The sequence below is a fragment of the Centroberyx affinis genome, unplaced genomic scaffold, assembly GCF_046629955.1.
Source record: "Centroberyx affinis isolate AG114_WGS23_722 - 3 ecotype Tasmania unplaced genomic scaffold, CSIRO-AGI_Caff_v1 ptg003362l_1, whole genome shotgun sequence".
NCBI lineage: Eukaryota > Metazoa > Chordata > Actinopteri > Beryciformes > Berycidae > Centroberyx > Centroberyx affinis.
Window position 1 is genome coordinate 185,001 of NW_027281355.1, and position 6,363 is coordinate 191,363.

Here is a 6,363-nt window from a genome sequence, read left to right on the forward strand (position 1 = left end):
CGAATGTTACGTTGAACAAAAACATTTGTGCAACATTCTTGGAACGTTGTAGGAGGGTTACCCAAAATTCTACCAACAGGGAACCTCAGGGGATCGTTATTAAAATTACCCACAAAAAACATTATTTTATGTGGTTATTAGAACGTTTTGGGAATGTTACGTTGAACAAAAACATTTGTGCAACATTTTTAGAACGTTGTGGGAGGGTTACCTAAAAGGCTACCAGTAGGGAACCTCAGGGGAACGTTATTAAAATTACCCCCGAAAAACGTTACTTCATGTGGTTATTAGAACGTTTTGGGAATGTTACGTTTAACAAAAACATTTGCACAACATTCTTAGAACGTTATGGGAGGGTTTCAATGTACATTTCAATGACTGAAATGTAATAAAGCACCATGCAAGTGTAGACAGTGTGTAGGATTATATTACTTATTCAGTAACTTTTGTCCTATACCCCTGTCACTAAAAGATTTTAGGTGTGCTAAAGTTTTTTCTACATGGATGTGTAATAAAGTATAATAATAGTTATTTTACTCAAATTTATTGTCACGTAAAGTATTATCCAAAGTCACATGTTCAAATCAATTCATGCACAGAATGCATAAAAGAAACATACTGCTCTATACCTCTAAGCTGCAAGGGCCCATAGTCTGCTTTATAAATGTTCATTGCAGGCTCCAGACCAGGATGATCCACCATGCATGTAGGTGGATCCTGAAGCTGCTTCATTCTTCTGGTAACCTAAGGAATGAGATAGGGTAACTGTTACTGAATTTTGCAAGCTTTATAGGAACATTACACTGACAATTACGTTTATCTATATTATATGTTTATTATTTAGCACAGACAATTTAGAGTAGATGTGAGTACAGTTGTACAGGACAAACAAAAGGTGTCAACTCTAAAAGAGGTAAGATGTTATGTACAGGGGGAATGACTAGCAGGCCTCCATGAGATGTTTGAATATTTCAGCTACAGTTCTAAAACTGTTGAGCTAGTGTTGTAGCTGAATAACACTGGCATAAATTACGACAGTCATATGTCCAAATGGTAGACAGCATGGGACATAACCATATGTTTGCCGGTGTCGTGACTATATTTGTATCCCCTGAAGATGAGTTCTTCACATCAATTTGATGTATTTGAACGTAATAACTAGCCTACATAATGTCTGGTGTGGATTTGTTTCCTATCGCTAGCCAGTACGGCCATTGTAAGACACTTCATGGAATAACATTACAGCAGCTATCAAACTAGCCAGCTAAAAGCTACCGACACCTACTGTGTTGACGAGCTTACTAGACAGCCTCAAACCACCGGCACCGGTGAACGTCAGGCTAAAAATGAATCAAACAAACCATACGGTATAGTTACCGTGCGAGACACTCCAGCAGGTAATGTTAGATATCGTTTTTATGGGACATAAATTTGTCCGCTATGGCTATCCAGAAAGACCATATAGCCGACGCAATCACATGCACATGCACGGTGAGAAAGTACGAAAACAGTGAAATTTCAACCTACCAGTCAGAGACATCCTGCTGTAACCGTGTCTGTAAAAGTTCAGCAACTCCCTCCTCTTGTTCGGTTAACAGATTCCGCCTCAAAAATGTACGGTTTCACATGTTGTGTGACAGAGTTTTCTTCTACAAGGTGCTGCCATGTTAGTTTTGGAGTTTTTCCGCGTCTGCACCATCTGCACCCTCCCCACCCTCACCCAGCCGATCAGGCGGCCAATCAGAGCAGCGCCTCATTATCCTGGCATCCCCGCCCACTCAGAACAGCGCATAGTTAATGAGGGGAGAAACACAGAGGATGGAGAGGCTCCACAGAGCCTGGATTTGTGTGTTTTTTTGCAACAGAATTCATAACCTTGTTTTAAAGACCACTGAGAAATGTTTTAAACAGCTAAAAAGAGCATAATATGGGACCTAAAATGGTCACAACTACACAGTTGAGTTGATGGGTAATAGTGGAGTTTTTTCTTAGTATTTCAGCTGTAGTTTCTCTGTATTTACCTTCTTATTTACAGTGGTAATTACCCAATAATATACTATAATTTACCATATATTTACCAGGTAAATACTTAGTAATTAGGGGACTGTAAAAGGGAGGGTTAGTAGTTTACTGAGTGTATATTTAAAAGTGTACTTTCATAAACTAAAAAAGTGGGATAGAAGTATATAACTAGTACACTAACAGTATACCTATAAGTTCACTTGTAGTATAGTTCACAGTATAGTTGCAGTACAAAATAAAACGTAGATGTAAACTAGTGGTGTACTCAAAGTTTACTACTCTTACACTTAAAGTGTACTTAAAAGTGTACTTTCATAAATTAAAAAGTGGGCTAGAAGTATATAACTAGTACACTAACAGTATACCTATAAGTTCACTTGTAGTGTAGTTCACAGTATAGTTGCAGTACAAAATAAAACTTAGATGTAAACTAGTGGTGTACTCAAAGTTTACTACTCTTACACTTAAAGTGTACTTAAAAGTGTACTTTCATAAACTAAAAAGTGGACTAATATTACATAACTAGTAAACTAGCAGTATATATCTAAGTTTACTTGCAGTATACTTAAAAGTATACCTTCATAAACTAGAAAGTGGGCTAGAAGTATATAACTAGTACGTATAAGTTCACTTATAGTATAGTTCACAGTATAGTTGCAGTACAAAATAAAACTTAGATGTAAACTAGTTGTATACTCAAAGTTTACTACTCAGACAGATTGTTTATCAAAACTGCATGTAACGCAGGCATTCTACATCTTTTCTGTGGAATTGTGACAGGTATGTAAGTATGTTTTGTATCTCTATGTAGTTATTTAACGTTATCTGACTGAGTTCAGTATCACATTATAATCCTATGTTCAGCTGTTTCTTAACCGATTTAATATCATCATTATCATTATTCCTCTTATTACTATTATTATTACTTATATGGGTCTCCTATGTTCCCTCATATGATGAAGCTAAATGCTTGACATCTCTAATTCAGGAAAACGGTGCACTGACTTCTACGCTAACGTTACATCAAATCTGTGGCTGGAATTGTGAAAGGTATGTAGACCTATATGTAATAACAAGCATGGCTATTCATTTCATTCATTCACTCAAACGATGGCGCAGACTCCCACGTTTGCTTCCTGATTGGGTCTTATCAGTCACAAGCAAAGAAATCTCTGGTCTTACTTTTCGCCATTGCTGTTCTTCCTCCGTAGTATTTTCTGCAACTAAGCAACCAACCGCAGTAGCCAAGTAGCCAAGCCAATCTGCTTCCTGTTTACACCGGCACGCGCATGCCCCGTGTATGTGAATGGTCATGTGATATGCGTTTTCAGGCGTTTTATTAAAAAATTTATTTATTTTTTATTTAACATACATTAAAGAACATACAAGAACTCGCAGAGAACACATACATACAATACAATATATATATATATATAAGCGCCATCAAAACGAACAAAGAAAAAACCCCAAAATAAAACATGGGGGATCCATACAAAATACACATAGAAATATATAAATAAACAGTCACTTCCCAATCACCAGGCATAGACAAAAACAAAAAAACAAAGAGGATCCAAGACTTCAAAAATAAGGGGCATAAATCAAAACAACAAGAAACTAGATATATCCCCACAAATATTTCTTGCTATTTTTTTAAGTGATGATAAAAATAATTAGAAATCATTTATATGCATTTTCAGGCGCGTTACAGAGATTATTTCTGAAACGGTGCTAAAATGCTTGTGTGGACGGAGATCAACGTATTAGTGTGGATGTAGTCTAAGTGTCTGCTATGTTCTCTGGCACATGCATGTTTTATTAACTTAGTTACTCATTTTAACCCTTTCAGTTGTAGCTATGAGGCCAAAAACTAATACAGAAAACAGAGCGAGGAGGAAAACAATTAATAAGCTGGCTTCAAAAAATGAGGCTGCTGGCCCCAAAAAGGAGATGTCCTGAGTGCAACCATAGAATGAAGCTTACAAGGACCGATACCACAAAGGATGGATATAGATGGTATGTGGTAGCCTAATAATTATAGTTGTACCTGGCACCAGTAACTTGACTTTAGAATAACAACATAAGTTCATTATTTGTTCATGTCATGTATTTCAGGAGATGCAGACGGTCTCATCACACCATTTCACGTTCTGTCAGAAAGGGCTCTATTTTCTACAGATCTCATCTCACCTTGCCATCATGGTTAAAATGTATGCACAGGTTAGTATTTCTGATAGCAAGCAACCATCGCATCATTTTAAATTTAACATATACATAGCTATCAAAATAAATGACCAAGTAAATGATTTGAATGCACATTTTTCATGAGTATTTGTATTAAATGATTGCCTATGTAATCTACACGTCTGGTCATTGTTGTTGAGCCATTCCACACTTCCCCAATAAACACCAACACCCCTGTTCTATCTAGTGTTGGCAGTTGAGTGATAGATTGTTGGGGGAAATAACTGTCACTATCACACTGCCCCAACAAACACTAACACTTGAATACATATGCAAGGGAAATGACGCCAAGGATGATAATATGCTACATTTCAAAGACTGTTTCTTTATTTCTCCAACAGTTTAGCTCAGGGGTTAAGGAAAAGACAAGTAGACATGATAGAGGATGGTGTATGTGGCAGCAACACCTCAATAACAAAGATGACAACAGTGCTACGTAAAGTCTGAGTCAGAGCAATCAAACGTCTGGAGAGGCGGCGTGCCATGAGAATTGGAGGGAGAAGAGCTTTTGTAGCCATTGATGAGAGCAAATTCAGGCATAAAAGGAAGGTAAATTGACTATTTCGTAACAGTATTACTGTTAGTTCATATGTAAACCTTTATTTATTCAGGGAGGGCCATTGAGAGCAAGCTCTCTTTTTCAAGGACACCCTGATTACAGCACAAGATATAAAAAACACATTACAAACATTACAGTACAAAAAAAACATATAAAACAATATAAAATCACATGAAAATCACAGGTTCAGATAAACAACAAGACTATGAGAAGCACGTGCAATCCCCACATAATGCATCCTCTAAAAGCGCCCTGAACTTCTCCATAGAGACAAATCGGCCCAGTTTAAGAGAGTCCTGCAGCCTATTCCATCTATCAGGAGCGTAAAAACTGAAAGCGGTCTTTCCTGCCTCACTGTTCATACGTGGTGTGTCTAATCTAATGTGTGTCTGCGAGCGAGTATGATACCCTGTAGCACTGAAACTCAAGAGTGAAGACAAATACAGTGGAAGCTTGCCAGACAAAGCTTTGTAAACAAACAAAAGACAATGTTGCTCTCTTCGAATGGTAAGGGAGGGCCAACCCACTTTTTCATATAAGATACACTGATGAGTGAGAAACCCATCACCAGTAATAAAACGCAGAGCACTATGAAATACCGCATCAAGAAGCTTCAAGGTAGTAGGCGAGGCATGCATATACAGGACATCACCATAGTCAAAAACAGACATTATTGTCGACTATATCACACTTTACAGTAAAAGTAGTCTTTTTGACTTGATATTTTCATGTCATGAGAAAATTAGCTTAATTGATGTTGTTTTGTACAGGTATGCAAATGATGTTTTTATTCTATACAGTATGCACGGGGACGCTTAGGAGGAACATGGAGGAGACGGTCATGGGTTTTTGGGATGCTGGAGGTCAAAGGGCAGCGAAGAAGACCAGTGCTGAGACTAATCAGACAGAGGTCGAGCAGAGAGCTACTGCCAATTATTAGAAAGCATGTGCGACCTGGGAGTGAAGTCATCAGTGACTCTTGGCGTGCCTATCGAAGGTTATCCCAGGAAGGCTATATCCACTACCAGGTCAACCACAGGAGGCACTTTGTGCATCCACAGACTGGTGCGCACACACAGCATATCGAACGTGCATGGCGAAGCTATAAAGAAGACATATATCGATTCAGGGGGAATTTGACTCCAAAGGCTTTGAAAATGAATTTGCGTTTCATAGAGTGGAACCACTGGCTCGCAAGGCATCACAAGGATGGCATTATAGGACGCCTTTTTAAAGACATACGGGCATGCTATAAGGTGTAGCACAAAATCAATTTTCACAAAAAAGTTCCACAAATTGCACCATCCTCTTCCCCCTTTATTTACAATATGATAAGTAACCCAGGCCAATGAAGCTTGAATGTCCGTTTGTTATTTAGTAAGCAATGTTCAGTTAAATAAAAAGAATATCTGTGAGCTTTTACAAGGGGTGATATAATTAAAGAAGTTATTTTATCTGAAGTGTAAATGTTAAAGAAAACAGTTTGATCTTTTAATAAATCCAACCATCTTAAGGTTGCAATTGTTATGGTATTTCCA

At 37.7% G+C, this 6,363-nt stretch overlaps 1 pseudogene; it reads left to right on the forward strand.

The window, feature by feature from the left end:
- Positions 1–1,664: 1,664 nt before the first annotated feature.
- LOC139660679 (uncharacterized) lies at positions 1,665–6,087 on the forward strand (annotated as a pseudogene).
- Positions 6,088–6,363: the final 276 nt, after the last annotated feature.